Genomic DNA, 20059 nt, shown 5'->3' with positions numbered 1-20059 from the left:
ATATATATACAGTGTGTCCGTAAAGTCGCGCAACCCAAAGTTTGATTGCGTATATCTTTTGATCTAAAAATGATAAAGAGTTGAGACCTGAAACAAATGTAAGCATGTTCTATGTAAATATTTTCGAGATCGTGACCAATGCTGGAACTTGTAATGTTTTTGTGTAGTAACGAAAGAAATTAACGTAAGTGTAAAATAAAAAATGTGCAAAATAAAGAAAATCAATATTTATTTGCAGAAAACTGATTTCCTGCGGGTTAATTCCTGTGTGTATATTAGAGACCTGCACGGGCCGAAATTTTCGGCCCGAGCCCAATCCAGCCCGAACGTACCTAGGCCCGGCCCAGCCCGGGCCCGAAAAGTTTAGGAGATTTTCGGCCCGAACCCGGCCCGGCCCGATAAGATTTTTAAAATTCTTGGCCCAAGCCCGGCCCGGGCCCGATAAATTTTAAAAGTTTTTGGCCCGACCCCGGCCTGAGAAATTTTTTAAAGTACTAAATTAATTAATAATACTAAATTTGACCTAACCTCAGAGACCTTTTCTAAACTCTGGTTTACAACCTGACGCTTGCCTCCCGAATGGTACCATTACCTGCTAGAACTTTGCCTGTCATCGAGAGAACAAAAACTTCATTCCCTGTAACAAAAATCTAACTTAATTGACTTTTAGCATAAAGTGAAGATGGCAATATTGTTTAGCGACAGGCAAAACATTCCCACCCCTTCTTGTTATATTTTGAGTTCAGTGAAGGTCAAGATCAGAGCTTAATTTACCGCATAATGCCTGCAATCCTCTATACTGAAAGTGGAGCTGCTAAGAAACACAAACTGTAAATAGCTATTGCATTCTTTGTAACATTTTTCACGGACACACTTCTTCAACGTTTGGCTTTATTCCAATTATCGTTTAACGAAAGTCAATAATTATAAAGAATTGCAATTGATTGGCCCCAGCCCAGCCCAAGCCCGGCCCGGCCCAAAGAAATAACAGTGTCGGCCCGCCCAAGCCCGGCCCGGCCCAAAGAAATAACATATTCGGCCCGCCCAAGCCCGGCCCGTGCAGGTCTCTAGTGTATATATACAGTATGCATCAACATTTATCTATTGCTGCGAAAATGTGACAAGGTTGATGCAGTGTTGCCGTATAAAAAGGCTATTTAATGCAAGTCCGTAAAATTGCTGTTTTTTTTTTTTTGACAGAAACGCGGCCCCTGGCAACACTGTTATCGTAAAATTACTGCAACAAGTGTGTTTCAGATTAATTAATGATAAGCAATAAGAATTCGCACATAATTGATCAAATGAATTTTTATTCAAAAAATTGCGATATCGCAAATTTATCGCAACATTACAAGTTCCAGCATTGGTCATGATCTCGAAAATATCTACATAGAATATGCTTACATTTGTTTCAAGCAGTGGTGTAGTGTTAAAATTTTCAGAGAGTATACGCTGTTTTGTGATAATGCATGATTGTCACAAAAGACATAGAAGGCATTTTTTAATGAACAATGTAAACCGCATGTATTAGTTCAATTAAAATATAAAGGATATATTACTGTTTTAAAGTCTAAAAGCATTTCATGCTCTTCTCTTGACACTTCTTAGTTAAATCACCACTTCCCAAGACTCCCGGGTAATCGAGTGATCGCCCTATCATCGGTGATTGTCGGGTGATCCGACTGGCACAACCCCCAACCTGGTGGACCAGTGGTTGGCTACAGTTCCAAAGAACTGGGTGATGGGGGCGCCACATCCGGACGCCAGGTTATCACTGAAGTGATAGCCCCATGAAATAAATATAAACGAAAGAAAGGAGAAAGCACTATACACTTTAAAGCAGAAGGTACACTCTAATGACTAAGATTAAGCAGAGGGTATACGGCGTCTACCGCCGTGTATTCTCGATTACAGCCCTGGTTTGAAGTCTCAAGTATTTATGATTTTTAGATCAAAAGATATACGCAACCAAACTTTGGGTTACGCGACTTTCGGACACACTATAATTGGGATATAGAGAGACCTTCATGAATCTGGAATAAGTCCTCTTCTTCCTTTCTTTTGGCGAACCCCTCCACCCAAATTTCTTTCTGGATACAGAGAGCACGCTGGCTCAATGACAGAGCACTTACCTCTAGTGCTTGGGGTCCCTAGTACGATCTCCGCCCCAAGTAAGTTTGTGGGGGGACTACATCTTGTCCATGTGGTTTTCACGGGTACTCCCGTTTCCTCCCACTTTGTCATTTCACCATCCGTCTCCCTTAGCCTAAAGGGTATAATCGTGGGACGTTAAACTAAAAGATTTCATTACGTTTCATATTTCTCTCTGGATACGACCTTACTGCTAAGCAATTCGGAACGAAGAAGTATAGTGTATTAATATACTTCTAAATCTTATATATATATATATATACAGGAGCGCACTCAGAAATTTTTGTTGTGAGGGGTCCAATACTGGAAACAACTACATATATACAGGGGGTGAAAATGAGGGGAACGCGGGAGGACGCCATTACCCCACTTCCAAAAAAAATATCTATGGGCAATGATAGGTAGGGGGATAGCGTGACGTCACCCATCCCCCTACCTTTTCAGATCCACTTTTATCCCTATATCCATGTACTATTGAACCTGTGTTGTTCTTAGGGATGGGCAAAACCGGTTTCTATAAAAACCGAAACCCGAAAAACCGACATTTCGGTTTGCTCCAAAACCGGTTTCGGTTTTCTCCAAAACCGGTTCGGTTTTCACCGAAACTGGTTTCGGTAAAATCATTTCGAAAACACATAAAACTATTTTTGTGGAAATGGATTCGCTTTCCGGAGAACAACGAAACACCATTCTGGTCAGAAATAAAACAAATTTAGAAAAAAAACCGGAATCGGTTTCAAAAACCGGTTTCGGTTTTTCTGAAAACCGAAAAACCGGTTTTTGTGCCCACCACTAGTTGTTCTATACCCATAAAGTTGACAAACAATTAGAAAGTACTGTCACATACACGACAAGCAGTCAAAAAATTCCCGGAAAGCTCTTGTAGTTTTGGCATTTGTGATGAAATCCAGGGGCGGATCCAGGACCGACTTCTGGGGGGGGCGGTGGGTTGTCATACTGCTACTTTTAAGGGCACCAAACTTTGGGATGGATTTTATTTACATATATAAAATAAGAAAGTTTCATCTTCTGGGGTAGGCCATTGCCCCGATGCCCCCCCTGGATCCGCCCCTGATGCAATCACAATGAATTATGTACAGTACGGTCCTTAGGTTGCCTAATTAAGAATTTGACAAGTACTAACACGTCATAACAAGCAGTGTACGAGTGATGTAACTGAACGAAGACGTATGTGGTGATCAGTTGGTGCAATTTCACAGGTCGAGCGAAGAGCGAACATGTGTAAATTGTGAAGAATCTGATTCAGAGACTTTGATAGTCTTAAAAATACTTTAGCACAATCGGATGTTTGGCTCTTCCCAAAAACTAAAGATGGTCTTTTCCGTTTAGCCAATGTAGAAGAGATCAAAACCATTGCGACGCCTGAACTTTGGAAGGTACCAAAAGAGCACTTTCGTCGGTATTTAACAATCGCAAAAAAATGAAATGAAATCTTTGAGTTTTACGTCCCACGGTTATGCCGGTTAGGCTAAAGGAGACGGTGATGATGAGAGATGAGTGAAAATGGTGGAATGAAGAAAGTGGGAGGAAACGGGAGAACCCCGAGAAAACCCACGAGCACGGTGTTTGTCCACCACAAAGTTCACTTGGCGGGGGCTGGGATCGAACCCGGGACCCCTAGCACCAGAGGTGAACGCTCTACCACTGAGCCACCGCGCCCCCTTTAACAATCGCAGTAGTGATGGAACAAGTGTATGTATGTTCTGAAAGTTCCAACTTTGAAGTAAATAAGGTAAACGCACCGGATTTCGACAGGTTAAGGACCTTTTTCAAAATCAATTGCCTATTGTAGACATAATATTGGTCGGTGTTGGCCCATTCTTTTCCTTGAAATGTACAGTCTCTACTAATACTAAAAGTCACTTCAAGGCTCAAATGCTAATGTTAAATTTTTTTTATGAAACTGGAACTCGCCAATGGAACCCGAATTCGACACACTTCACCTGGTTTCGACAGTTGCGGTACCTGAATTCGACATCTTCAATTATATCCATGTAAAACATTAAGTCGGCATTATTAGTAGTAGTAATCTCTTGTCAGCTTCAAATATTGTTTTATTATTATGCAGAAATTATCAGACGGGCAAAAGAACACAACTTAAATTTTCTGAACTGAGTAGTTACTTCGATGATCCTCAATTCGACATGCAGGAACCTGATTTCGATATTCCATATCGAACTGAGGTTACAACTATCGGAGAATTATGCAACAAATAGCTTTATGAAAGACTACGTCTAGATATTCAGTTAAAATTATATTTGCACTACTAAGCATGAATTCGACAAGCTTGTCGAAATCCGGTTCACGTTACAAATAAAGGCTCGTGTTTTCGACAACCCCCCTTCATGTTACATCACAACCTTTGTTCTCACAGAAGAAAACAAAACGCACTGATTGAAACTCCTTTACAACATTAAAGTACCACTACTTGCTTGAAGCAAACCTAACTTTAATAAAAGTCTTACGAAAATAACTTGCCGTCTTATGATTTTCTTAAGATCATGTTTTTTTTTTCTCGAATACTGTATCACACACACAACAATTGTCCTTTTCTCCAAGCGTATGACTCATCTATTGTAACCGCGCTTTTGACACAAGAAAAGACACTTCCATAATGTTGCCACTTCTATCCACGATCGCAGGGATGACATCTTACGCTTTTTTCACAACATTTAAGCACAGGTATGTCGAATTCGGGCCTGTCGAATTCAGGCGCGTTTACATTATGTACTTGTAATGTGTACTCGTAATGTGTACTTGTAATGTGGTAATAGTGAGGTAGAACAGAATTCCGGGATTTTTCAACTTCTCCTCGTATATTTTCAGAAAAAAATATAATTTTTTTTTTTCCTTTAACATGCTGACCTTTAATATAAGATATTTGGAAACAAATTGTAAATAGAAAATTACTTTTCAGAAAGGGGGGGGGGGAGGATAAGGACGTCATATAAACCAACCAACAGGAAATTACATTTAGCACCAGCAGCTACAAAACCTTTTCCTGTCAACTCAAATACATTTAAAATCTTTACAATATCAAGCAATTAGATTCTGATTACGTTCTTCTACAAAGACAATTCTTCTCAGAGTATAAACACCTCATCCAGTTCCTTGCCAGGTGGTAAAGTGCCAAGGACCGACGAGACGTTACCACGTTGGATAGAAATGGATATGCGCTGTATTAGATAGGATGTGGAGCGAAGTTCGCCGGAAACACAAGAAATGCGTCTTCCTACCTCCCTAATGAATTCTAGACTTCTTGCACCCCAAGCACCACTTGTTTCAATAGCGATTGGAGTGAAAACAAACTTTTCGAGAAGGTTGTTGTATTTTCTTTGCTTTTCAGCTTCTCTGCGATTAGCAACAGCTCCAGCGTTCATTACTGACAGAGGGAGACTTGAATGAGCGTATGTATCAGCGCATGTGAAGTCCCACAATAAACATTTACCTCTCATCCATGGAATCAGTGTCATCCCATCCGGTCGCTTTCCATCCGAACGACAGCAACCAGAAGGTTCCCGTATTGAAGGAAATCCAGCTGTGTTGAGGGCTCGTAGTATTATATCATTTACCGAGGAATGTCGGGCGAATCTACCAGCGCTCTTCATGCATGAAAGGCCATGCAGGCCACGTTGGTTAACCTCATCCCCACAAGCTGGACAGCGATGAGGCTCACAAACTGCTAAGCCTAAACGTAAGGCTGCAGCAATTCGAAAGCTTTCATTTGACAAATGAAGGCCTAAAGGCGGAGAAGGTATCGCCATCAACCATGCACCCGCTTCGGGAGACGAGGCAGCAAGAAGCCTGGCTTTATCTTCTGGAACAAGAACAGATTGTAACAAATGATTATATTGTTTTTATAAGAGAAGAAAGAGTAGAGATGAAGTGTAAGATTAAATCTTTATGCTAAACCAATTATTTATGTGCTAAACAATTATAGTTTTATATAAAATGGGTACAAATGTATGTCAAGTTACTACGCTTCGAAGTGGGATCCGAAGCAGAACCAGATTGACCCCCGCATGGGTGCCCCCTGTATATATATATATAGGGCCGGATCCAGGATTGTCTGAGGGGGTTTGGGTACAAAACCTCGCGGCCAGAATCTCGCGGCGACAACCTCGCGGACCAAAACCTCGCCTGGCCAAAACCTCGCCTCCCAAAACCTCGCGGCCCAAAATCTCGCCAGGCCGAAATCTCGCCTGGCCAAAACCTCGCCGCCCAAAACCTCGCGGGCCAAAATCTCGCGGGGCCAAAACCTCGCCTGGCCAAAATCTCGCCACCCAAAACCTCGCGGGCCAAAATCTCGCCGGGCCAATACCTCGCGCCCCAAAATATCGCCACACCCAAAATCTCGCCTGACCAAAATGTAAATGTTCCAACAGATGATAAGGATGACGGTATAAAAGACGCTCTTTCAGAAGAAGTATCACGGGTATTTGACCAAGTCCCGCGATACCATATGAAAATTCTATTTCTGTATTAGAGGATTTTAATGTGAAGGTAGGGCGACAGGATGTTTTTAAACTGGTTATAGGGAAAGAAAGTCTGCATACGGAAAGTAATGACAACTAAAGAGGTTAGTTTCGTGAACTTTGGAACATCCAAAAACTTAAAGTTTTAACAAAAATCTAATAATATTTATGAAAGTATGAAATAATATATCAGTTTTTACGACGTCCCTTGATTATGTCCTATAGGTTAAAGGAGACGTAGATGACCGGGATGAAGGAAATGATCGAATAAAGAAAGTGAGAGGAAACGGAATAACCCGAGAAAGCCCACGCACACAATGTTTTGTATCTTATTATTATTATTATTATTATTATTATTATTATTATTATTATTATTATTATTATTATTATTATTATTATTATTACTATTATTATTACTATTATTATTATTATTATTACTATTATTATTATTATTATTATTACCAATAAGACGCAATACTATGTTAGCAAATATGTCATAAATGGAATATCGCTGCAGAAAGTTGAAAAGATTAAAGATTTAGGCCTAATATTTGATATGAATATGAAATTTAATTATCATATTAATGACATAGTACATAGAACACGAAAGACTATAGGGTTTGTATTTAGACAGTGGCCTGAGTTTAAAAATGCAAATACATATGTCTCTCTATTTAAGGTACTTGTAAGACCCAGATTAGAATTTGGTGCAATTATATGGAATAATATATCCACAACATTATGTAGCAAAATTGAATCGGTTCAAAAATGTTTCATTAGACTATTGTGTAGAAATAAGAAAAAAGATTACTACTCTCATAGTTATGATTACTGGAACGAATACTGGGGGTTGCAAGAATTACATGTAAGAAGAAAAATGATAGAGAAAAACTTTATTCAGAAAATTTTAGATAATAGATATAGTAGTGAATACTGCCTACATAATATAGGTATAAGGGTACCAACATATAACCTTAGAAAAGCATCGGAAATGATTCCCATGAATAAAAATTCTATAATTTTAAGAAAACTGACAAGTTCTTTTAATATATTATCGGGATAATTGTATTTATTGAACTGACGTATAGATTTTAATAGGTATGTATGTTTTATATAGTATATCTGTATGTTTGACGGCATCCTTATTTTAAGGACAATTTTAAGAAAATTGACTAACTATTTTAATGAATAATGAATTAATTATGTTTATGTAGACAAGATAGAAATAATAAAATTATGTGTATATTATAAGATAGACAATGACCTCCTGTCGTCGAAACAAATGTATTGTTAATATTAAAAGGAATATAAAATGTGTGTTATAACCCTTAGTTCTATGACTAAGTGCTGTATTTTTGCTATCTGGCTGTTCATGGCACTAAAATAAATATATTATTATTATTATTATTATTATTATTATTATTATTATTATTATTATTATTATTATTATTATTATTATTATTATTATTATTATTATTATTTGTAATGTGGAATTGCATATTAGGAAACACATTGGGTAAATTTTAAAGAAAAGTTTCATTCGCGGCGAGGTTTTGGCCCAGCGAGATTTTGGGCGGCGAGGTTTTGGCCCGGCGAGATTTTGTCCGGCGAGGTTTTGGCCACGCAAGGTTTTGGGCGGCGAGGTTTTGGCCTGGCGAGATTTTGTCCCGCGAGGTTTTGGCCTGGCGAGATTTTGTCCCGCGAGGTTTTGGCCCGGCGAGATTTTGTCCCGCGAGGTTTTGGCCGGCGAGATTTTGGGCGGCGATGTTTCGGCCGCGAGATTTTGTCCGTATACCGTCTGAGGGGGGGGTGCACAAATAACTACCAAAATAACCAATCATACTGAATCTCTTCAAACTGACATGTGACAATATTCATTATCCCTGACAACACTGAAACGTAAAACGGGCGGGGGGATTATTTTAAAGAAGGTCGCAAGTAACATGGGAGAAAAAAATGTTCTTCTCTCCCCCTGCATTCTGATTTCTTCCCTACTTGACAAATGTTATATTGTTTTGCTTGGTGAATCCTTTTCCTTTAATCTTCAGAAAAAAATCTTAAACTATTGCTTTTGCAAAGCTCTGCTTTCTTTTAAGCTCCAAACGGAAACATGATAGCAGAAAGTGTCAGAATGTGTTGCTATTTTCACTGCCAGCTTCTCATTTTAGATAGTGTATATTTATAACGAAGTGGGGTGCACGTGCACCTTTGCACCCACCCCACCCTAAATCCGGCCCTGTATATATATATATATATATATATATATATATATATATATATATATATATATATATATATATATATATATACAACATACGTATACAACTCACGTACCGGTATGTAAGGACGTATGTTTATGCGTCATCTGTCAACAATTACTCATACAAATTGTCATAGTGGCTCTGTTAGAAATCGTAATTGCCCTCAGGTTGCGTGATTGGAATGCGTGGTTTCTAGTGTCAACATACTGTATATACATATATTTATAGACCATATATAAAAGTATTTACACCATAACCACCACATCGGTATTGGTTGATTTCGAATCTCACAACTCCTCCTGTGTAATAATGCAGTAACTGATGATTAATGAGGAAATGGCCAACCACCGAGTGGCTCTCTTATTGTTTAACCCAATTAAAACGAAATTATTAGCATCGGAACCTTGTATTACACTGTTTAACCTGCAATTCCCAAGTGACAGTAACAATTACACGATACATTAAATATTGAATTACATTCTTTTTATTAATGTCGTCTCAGTTTCCCCGATAATTATTTAACAATCATGCAATTTACACGTACAATAAAGTAATTTACTGCAGCGCCATCTCTATTAGCTGAGGGATGTTTTGTTGTTACTTTCTGGTAAGCTATGATATTGATTATAGGGTCTATAGGGTTAAGTGATACTAGGTTGGGTAGAATTAATTTAAAACTATTTTTCGTTCACAATGTATTTCCGTTTCATTAATAGGCCTACACAATAATAATGCACACAACCTATACAAAATACTTGTTTTGTTTTCGTGACCTATGTAAATCACAGCCAGTGGCGTATTTACGATTTTGTTTCCGGGGAAGCTTTGCCTGAAAATGTGAAAATTCTGCAAGATATTTCAGATACTTTACTATAGTAAGTAAGATTTCGGGGGGGGGGCTTAAGCCCGGAATCCCCCCCCAAATACGCCACTGATCACAGCTAATGGATATGTATTAATCCTACATATAGTTACAAGATTCAGTGGTGTACGCAAAATTTCGTCAAAGAGGGATTCAAATACTCAATTTAATTTCCTTCAAAGAAATGCGTTTTTTTTTAAACATAAATCTTAATATACCGGTAGTATTTTTAAAAAATAATATCTTGCTCAAGGTGACCCAGGGTTGCCAACTTTCCTAAAGAAAATTCGGGAACGGACAATCGGTGTTGGAGCGCCTCCCCCTTCAGCGAAGACGACTACACATACAGCGAATCGTTGGAAATGATGTAAATAATATGTAAATAATAAGCTGAATAACACGAACCTGAATAAATGCAGCATCTTTTTTTCCCACCCACTGCTCATAACTATATATAAGTAACATATGCAACAAATTCAAACCAAAACAACTGCAATTTATTTAATATAAACGAAGTTTAGAGAGAAAACTATACAAGATTTTTTATTGAGTGCATAACATTGCAAAAGGAATTACTAAAATCAAGTCTTATTCTTTGTTTATCATCATACAACAAATCCAAACCAAAACAATTTTAATTTAACATAAACAACCTTTAAAAAGAAAACTATATAGAATGTTTGTTTTTTTATCACAAAGAAATGAGTTGTAGTTAGCGTGGCGGCCACCCGCGGAAATGAGCGCTAGTGTTAGTGCCACTGCGGTAGCAGTCGTTTTTATGGAGAAGTTGCGAGGAATATACTATCAACAAATCGTCGGGATTACTAACTCAAAACAATTAGGAAATAACTACAAATTAAAGACGAGCTGCTAGCTAGTTTTTCACGAGTCAAATTAAAACACAAATTTGTTAAATTGATTCTATACATAAAACTGAGCGTGTAAGTTGTAAAAATGGCCGCGTGAAATAATTAACTTTGAAAATGGATAAATCGGGACAATATGCGTCCCGACGAGTGTCTGGTCAGAAATCGGTACAGTCCTGACAGAATCGAGACGGTTGGCAACCCTGGTTACGCCTGAACCATACACTTCCGTAAATCACTGACCAGATTAACCGGATTTATCAAGTATAACTCTACCACTGAGCCACCACGGTCCCTCAAACAAACTGCAGTAAAATAAGAGGAACATGGACAGTATTATTTCGTTTTCGCTTTGTCTCTTCTCTGCTCCTCAGCCAACCCTGTTGAATTATTTCGTTTTTGCTTTGTCTCTTCTCTGCTCCTCAGCCAACTCTGTTGAATTATTTCGTTTTCGCTTTGTCTCTTCTCTGCTCCTCAGCCAACTCTGTTGAATTATTTCGTTTTTGCTTTGTCTCTTCTCTGCTCCTCAGCCAACTCTGTTGAATTATTTCGTTTTCGCTTTGTTTCTTCTCTGCTCTTCAGCCAACCCTGTTGAATTATTTCGTTTTCGCTTTGTCTCCTCTCTGCTCCTCAGCCAACCCTGTTGAATTGTTTCGTTTTCGCTTTGTCTCTTCTCTGCTCCTCAGCCAACTCTGTTGAATTATTTCGTTTTCGCTTTGTCTCTTCTCTGCTGCTCACCCAACCCTGTTGAACTCAGTGTCCATCCAGTGAGTGAGAAAGAACAGATACATAAATGAACAACAAAACAAGAAACTTGATTTTTCGACACCCTAGAATCAAGTATAGTCGAACAGAGCTCTTGCTTGCACCACAAACTTCTGCTCTTCTCTCCTGAACTTTGTTTAGGTTGATTAGAAAAACTCCTGGTTTGAAAAAGAATGGAGAATACTTAATATATAGATACTCTTTGCTGGTGAAATACCCTCTTATTATTTCTAACGTCACTCATGGTGTATATCCTACGAACGAACGAAAACAAGAAAAAAGGAATGAACCAAGGCAATAACAAATCCTTGTGCAATATTATATATTTTCACATTTTTCTTGACAGAACATTGTTTGAAACAATCACAGAAAAGTAATATCAGTGTTAAAGCTGAAATGATCAATGTGGCGTATTTAGGGGAGGGGCTTCCGGGCTTAAGCCCCCCCCGAAATCTTACTTACTATAGTAAAGTTTATGAAATATCTTGCAGCATTTTCACATTTTCAGGCAAAGCCCCCCTCGAAAGTTAGCAAAGCTCCCCTGAAACAAAATCGTAAATACGCCACTGGAAGTAACGAAGCATTCCTTCCAGTCGAAACTTCACGACTTCGATTAAGTTTATGATAAGTTTCGGACAACGCAGGCAAGATACTACACTGGTCATGTTCAGCACCGAAAGAATATTACAATGACTACTTTGAAGCTCACAACTTGGTTTTAAACACCATGATCAAAAGATTTGAAGGCTATATTTTCTCTATGTTTAGAGTTGCCATATTTTAAAATTAGAAAAGCGGGGGATTCTAAACCGTAAGTACTGATGTGAACTTGTGTATTACAAATACTGACCTGGGGTCCTTCGGAATTTTTAAAATGGTTTCTTTGTTAAGTGACACTTCCAATGTATTTTTCTAACGAAACTAAAGTAAAGCGAATTTAGTTTTCACCTTTAATTTTTTATTAAGTTCAACAAATGTGAATCTCGAATTGTAAAGTATTAAGTACGTATTACAGTAAGATACCTGTAATTGTAAAGATACCCCCCCCCCAAAAAAAAAACGGAAGTGATATACGGCAGATACTGTTCATGCGGTTTTCTCTCTAAGAAACACACAATAATTTCTAAATTTCTATCATAGGGAAGGTAAAACATATGTAACCAACTGATTCATACTAGCTTTGTTCTATTGAATAATTTACACCAAAATATAAATTGCTGAGCAAAACAATGTTTTTTATAAAATAAATGTGTGACAGTTTCGCCAACTAACTGAAGATATTAGCTTCATCAGACAGTGTCCAATTCGTATGCCTGTAACTAAAGCAGGATTATGTAGGACAGATGGGGGCCAGACTTATGTGTAGAACAGAACCCAACCAACCCCTGCGGGGCTTCTAACCCGTTCTCCTCCTCCTCCTCCTCCTACTACTACTACTCCTCCTCCTCCTCCTACTACTACTACTATACCAACGGCGCAGATATTCTAAAATGTATGTAGGTGCATATCAATGGCGGGACGTGTTATATGTTGTCAGGGAAGTCTTGATATTTGATTGATTTATTTTTAGTTAAAATCATATGAACACTGTCATAAAGGCCTATGCTGTGATAAATTAAAATGTACCGGTACTATAAAGATAAGTCGGGGCTGCCCTAGCTCAGTCGGTAACAAGGCTGTCTTAAATGCAATAGAAACGGGTTCAAACCTGGGTCCAAACCCAAACTAAAAATATTGTGGGTGCGGCGCACCTACAAGATTATTTGTGTGTTTGCTGGAGCCCTGGAGCACCCGCGTAGTCGGCGTGCATGACTACTACTACTACTACTACTGCTGCTGCTGCCGCTAATACTACTACTACTACTACTTGGTAATAACTACTGGCCCCCATCTGTCCGACATATGCCCTAAAGCAATACGGTAGGAATGGTACAATTAATGTAAGTGTCATTGTTGTTCATTGTATAGAAAGCAATTATACAAAATATGAACTCTCCGAGACCGGAAATATGCACCAAAGTACTTTCTTGCCACATGTACTGTAGATATTACTACCCTCAGTACCGGTACTTTCGATATCCTACCGCAGTTGCTAGCTGCCTGCCTTCATTCGAAATGAATTTCCTAAGTTACTTTTAAGGACTAAGAAGTTAAATCATAATGCTTGTAAATAGCCCGCTGTAGTGTCATCGGCGCCCTAATCCTCAGTGATAGTCTTCTCCCGGCAGGCCCGCAACCAGAGGGCGCCTTTGGCGTGGGAGACCCGGGTTCGATTCCCGGGTTGGGATTCCACGTTAATCAGTAGGTCCCGTCTCATATAGCCTCGCTACTGAAAAGGACGTTAAATTCAAAATTAACTCAACTCAATGCAACCAGAGGGGGTCTAGGGGGACCTGGCCCCCCTAAACTTTTCGTGGCCCCTCCAGACCTCAATATAAGAAACACAATTTAGATATTTGCAAGAGAATTTTTAATGACTTGACCGCCCCTTACATATTTATGGTCCCCCAAACCTCTGTGGCTGGTTTCGGGCTTGCCTCCCGGGGTTATGAAATATTCCTTTGTCCAAGCATGCTTAATAGAATAGAACATCGCCAACAATAATTCGGTGGTTTTTATGCTATTTACGAGTTTACCATACGCGTAACACAATATGTATATAGTTATTCCCTTAATGCTCCGCTCTTGTTAATGTGCACGTTAGACGACCGAAATGATAAATATTTGCAGGTGCGGCGAGCGAATACAACTTGTGAAGCTGTTAGCATACAAGTAAAAACAACTTTATGACATTTTATGGTTGCCCCATATTGTCAATCTGTACGATATTTTTATATTTAATATAACCGGAAAGTCATTTTGTCTGGAAGAAAACATTGAATATTAGTTTTTTTTCTTCAGTACGCGAAATACTCCTTTCTTTTGTTATTAATGTTTCACGTTCTACCATGATGAGGTCCATGAACGAAGAGTGAATGAAAAGTTAATTTGACCAACTGTACATTGCCTTGTGTGTACTCCAATTGTATACTTCGAGCTTGCATGTTGAAGTTGTGCATTTCGCACTTTTGGACACGGCCATACTACAGGAGAATCAGTGGTGCCAGTAGTTAAGAGTTTAACATAGACATATTTCAGCTTGAAGTCCTATGATTATGCCCTTTTAGACTAAGGAAAACGATCAGTAAGGCAAGTGAATAATGATGGAATGAGAAAGTAGGAGGAAACGGGAGTACCTGAGAAAACGAACGGACATGATGTTGTTCACCACAAACTTTCTCGGTCGCGGATCGAACCAGGGACCCCCACGCACCAGAGATAAGCGCACCGCTAAGCCACCGTGACCCATTTTATCATAGAAGTGATTAATTTTATATATCGAATATTTGATGAGAAAAGAATAGCTAAATAGAAAACTAATTCAAATTTTTATGTAGTAACTCACCGAGTCAATCGCGTCAAGGTTAAGACCGCCACTGCTGTTATACAATAGTACTGTAAAGAATTCTCAATTTTGTGCGTCCAATTATGCAGATTAGAGTAACAAAGTAAATTAATTCCAGTTGCTTCAAATATTTTAACGTGTTCACGTGGTTAAACTTGTTTCTAAGAGAAGATTTTCTATCACATTCTATTTTTTTTTTTTTTTTTTTAATCTTCATTTTCTGTAAGTATTAAAATTGTTTATAAACACGTAACATACGAACTCCATTTAAGTAGGCAAAAATTCGTTTTTGCAGGCCTCCCATTTGTCCCCTCGTACCTATACCTCGGAAATCAGGTATTGTATCTCTGGGAAGATGTGTTACCAGGCCCGTATCCAAAGGGGTCTAGGGGGCCGGGCTCCCCCTAAATTTTTGATGGCCCTCTAAAATTTTCATGGTAGGCTTGCAAATGGACTATAATATGCTGATGAACTATAATATGTTTTTATCGGCCCCCCCTAACTTCAGCCGCCCCCCTACATTCTTGAGCTGGCTACCGGCCTACGTGTCACTAGAATTTAAGAGTGTGTCGTGAACCAAGTATGGAAGAAAGGATTAGACTTGTGAACAAATGAATTAAATAAATGAAATAGATGTTTCCTATTTCAATCAACAGTGAGCCGGTTAAAAGGGAGTTACCGTGGCCTCATATTTTTATCTTTTTTATTTAAAATATAGATTACGATGAGCTGTATCCAATGGCACAAGTTTTGGTTTCTGGAACCGACCGCTTCAAGATCAAATTAGGTGGCAAAAATAAAAAGTAGTACCATTTGAACAAAGCGGCCCAGTGACCGACTGGAACAAAATGGGATCGATCATTCGATTCGTATTTACATATACACAAATAATTAATGTCATTTTCCCGAAAATTCAATTTTTATCCGGAAAATTAACGAAAATCCAAGATACAAAATTCCAGACTTTCGATAATTTTCGAGGTCAAAATAGAATTTTCGGAATCAGTTATTCATGTGTCGTGTGAATACGAATTGAACGACATCCATTTTGCCGCAGTCGGTCATTCATCCACATTGTCGAAATGGTCCCACTTTTTTATTTTTGAACCCTAATTTGATCTTGAAGCAGTCGGTTCTAGAAATCAAAAGTAGTGCCTTTCGAGAGAGCTCATCGAAATCTACATTTTAAACCGAAAAAAAAAAATGAAAAATACGGGGCCACGGTAACTTCTCTTCACAATTTAATAGTATTCCTCCATTTAATGCTCAACAGAGGGCAAAATAATGAATCTATTGATACGCGTTATCTTAGTTCCGAATTTTTTACATCTTTATTTTAAATCTCATTAAATGTTATTAAACCTTCTTTCATAATTTGGGGAAAGTAAGGTAAAATGATGGGTTAATAATGTTGTTGGCTAAGAAGATACTGCATATGCAATATCTAAAAGTAGCAATGTGTACAAGGTTTCTACATTTTTTTCTACCACACCACTTAGCATACAGAACGAAACTTTATTTTTAAAAAATAATTTATTTTTGATTTCTTTCGTACAAAGGTTACTATAGTAACAACGTTGAATGAAGTCGGAAATTATAAGCTAATTGACCAGTGATACTACGTTACTACAGGAGCAGAGCAAGAGAAGTGCACAGCCCCAGACAGACGATGTTTGGCGTTTCCGGAAGAAATAATGATATTAATCAGTGCGTACCTTTTATTTCGGATTAATTGTTTCTTTTGGGCTTCATTTCACTTTAGAATATTCATTTGAATAAAATGATATGGCAGAAAACTAGCTCGAGCCAGGTGCTAAATATGTTCATTCATTTCAATCAATTCAACTATTTCCTCGTGACAAGGCAACACACAACGCCCTTTTAATTTTGTTATAGAATATTTACCTGCTCCTATCGTGACATCATGCATATCAAATCATGGGCGGCGATTAGGGGGGGAAGTTGCCCCCGCACATTTTTGAAGTAACCCATTATTGTGTATACAGTGGTTTTATTTAGAATAGTCAAGGTTTTGTATGTAATTGGTTTTTAAAAAAAGGGTACTACATAATATTTGCCGTTGCGTGAGTGCGTATTGTCGGTGTTCTTTAGTCCCGTGGACTAAAGAAAACTACATTAATTGCGTTTTAATTGCCACATAAAATAACCCAACAATCAACCTATTGAAGCACTACAATTTCAGCATACTTTTATTTCTTACAAGGGCTCGATATGTTAGTCAGCCGCTTTGAAATTAATTGAGAGAACATTTCGTTAATAAATAAATAAATAAAAATAAATAAAAAGTATTTCATTTGTTATTCTTTAATTGCACAAAAATTGACAGTCCTAAAATATCTTTTCTTCTTTCTAAAGTAAGGAAGATTGATTAAAAAGAGCGTAATAAGAAACAACTTTTACCTTATCCATTGTATTTTAGTGTAATATACGAACGAAGTGGTGTGCTTAGGGGTGTACGAGTGTATATACAATTAAATTTAATTAGTTCAACATGATTATAGGTTTTAGTATTATTTTGTATAACTGGAGTGTGGTGTGGTTCTAAGTATTTTTGTGTTTTTTGAGAGAACATTTCGTTAAAAAATAAATAAATAAATAAATAAAAATAAATAAAAAGTATTCCATTTGTTATTCTTTAATTGCACAAAAATTGACAGTCCTAAAATATCTTTTCTTCTTTCTAAAGTAAGGAAGATTGATTAAAAAGAGCGTAATAAGAAACAACTTTTACCTTTTCCATTCTATTTTAGTGTAATATACGAACGAAGTGGTGTGCTTAGGGGTGTACGAGTGTATATACAATTAAATTTAATTAGTTCAACATGATTATAGGTTTTAGTATTATTTTGTATAACTGGAGTGTGGAGTGGTTCTAAGTATTTTTGTGTTTTGATGTGTTTCCAGAAAGTGAAAACTGCTCCCAATGGCAACGAACATGTTTCGGGACTTGCAAAAGCAAATATTTCTTTAAATGTCGTAGCATAAATGGTTGTAGTATTTACTGTCTTTCATTTTCTAAAAGTAAAAACCTGTATTTAAAAGCATGTGTGGAATTAAAAATTAAGTTGTTCATTAATCCCAGTTTCAATATAAGTTTTGCAAAACAAGCCTCATTATTTATTACTATGATTAATATTATCCTTTCTATTTATTTGCTTTGCAAATTTGTTATTAAATAATCTGATCACACAATTTTCCAGACAAAATTTTAAGATGTTCATAAGCAAGGAATCAAATCTCTTCTTACACTTTTGTTTAAGAGTACAAAGGGCTAGTATCTACTTGCGTTGCTCTTGTCAATTTACTTAATAAAATATAAAATACGATATACGGTATTTTAACTGAAAAAGATAGTATCCTATTATACAACCTTTTGTCAAACAAAGTGTTAAAAACCCCACACTTTAAACGTCCAACCGCCGCTACTGCATATTCAGTATCAGAGGTATTCTGCCATTGTTGGTAGTTCACTTGCCGCAACTAAAAAGCTTCCACGCTTCATGGTCTTCACCTAACCTCTTCATGTAAGATTTTTCTCTTTGGATATTGTTCATTAACTGTAGTCTCCTTCCTCCTCCCTCTCTTTCCTGCCACCATATCCTCTAGCACGTCCCTCGTGATAGAGTTCCTTCTTAGTCAATGTCAGTAGCGTAGCGTGGTATTCCGAAATGGGGGGGCCAAAGTTAGTCACTTGTCTGATATAATACAATACAATGCAATACATGTTCAATGTCTATTCTCCTTAACAAGTGAAAAGATTCACTATGCAGCAAATGTTGTTTCGATGACTCATGTTTTATAGCTTTCTTCATGAAATTAACCAAATCAGAAATACCGTTTGAACACCACTCCGACTCCTTTGCCTCAAACATAATGCAGACGAAGCATAACATTTTATTCCCTACAGAACACACAGAAAGCCAAGAAAACCTATCATCATACCACGAAGACTGAAATATTCGCGACTGATTGCTAGTTGTCGTTTTTATGGAAAGCTTTGGGGTAGGTCGTCTCCCTTTCAGAGAGCAACGCTGCTCTTAAGTCAACCGAGATATGGTAGTTAACAAAAAATGAATTAAATTTGTTTTGGTACTGTTGTCGTAGTCATCATTTGCTAAAAGTTAATAAGGTACTATACCTTGTAGCAGCCGAACACTTTCCACAGCTTTGTCTCTTAGTTATAAATGCATTTTTCTTCATACTACAGTAAAACAATAAAACAAATATTCATTTCAAATCACAACGCAAAAGAAACTCTATACCGCCAATTTTTCTTGACCACCAACGATCAATGTTGCTAATCAAAAGCATAAATCTAATACAGAACGCAAGAGCATAACCAGGGAGAGATGAGCCAATAATTTATCACAAAAAATGGATTGTAAAGCCATGTTCATGAAACTTGCAGAAGCTTTATATTTAGCACGGGATAATTTGCAACCATCCCATACGATTACACAACACAAATAGAAAATTAACAGGCTGAGACTGCTCATTAAGGCCCGCAAACAGCCATTAAAGTTTAGGAGAGAGGCACAAATATGCTAGGGGGTCCAATCGTCACAATTCTGGATTTCTTTTATCAATAACTACTCTTAACAATTAGGAGGCCAAAACATTTAGAAGCCGGGCACCCCTAATTGCACGCCTGGTGGGGCATACAGAAGCAAATGCGTAGATTACGTTAGACGCCAATAAGCAATTGTCTCACAAGTAACACTTCACATCGTTGCTGCCGGTCTGACGCTAAACTATACATTTTCGGAAAGCACTAGTCCTAAATAGGATAACTACACAGTGCGACGGTCAGACGTTGCCGCGTTCAGGACTTATGGAGCGTCAAACATTAACATGGGGTTTATGAGAGTAACCATAGCAGTCGTATTATTTCATGCTAATTCGTCTTGCATTTGAACTCTGTGCTAACATTTGTGTTGTAGCAGTCGTATTATTTCATGCTAATTCGTCTTGCATTTGTACTCTGTGCTAACATTTGTGTTGTTTTTGTGTTTTTTAGGTATGCGTTGTAAGATGGATCCGAAAGTGGTCGTTTGGGCTCTGGTGGCCGAGATCGGGACAAATGAGCGCAATCCAAATTTGGAAGAGCAAAGGATGGTGGCACACATCAAGTCTCTTTTGACCAGCGGGATGGAAGTCGTTGAAGAGATTCGTACGCTCGGCTTCGGTGACAG

At 37.9% G+C, this 20059-nt stretch overlaps 1 protein-coding gene across 1 annotated transcript in view; it reads right to left on the bottom strand.

Moving 5' to 3' along the window:
- Positions 1–20059, bottom strand: part of gogo (thrombospondin-1 like protein golden goal) — a 1102148-nt gene that overhangs the window by 811787 nt on the left and 270302 nt on the right. The window lies entirely within an intron of this gene.

Source organism: Thermobia domestica, chromosome 3, assembly GCF_964235325.1.
Source record: "Thermobia domestica chromosome 3, izTheDome1.hap1.1, whole genome shotgun sequence".
Taxonomy (NCBI): Eukaryota; Metazoa; Arthropoda; class Insecta; order Zygentoma; family Lepismatidae; genus Thermobia; species Thermobia domestica.
This window is presented reverse-complemented; position numbering and strand designations above follow the sequence as displayed.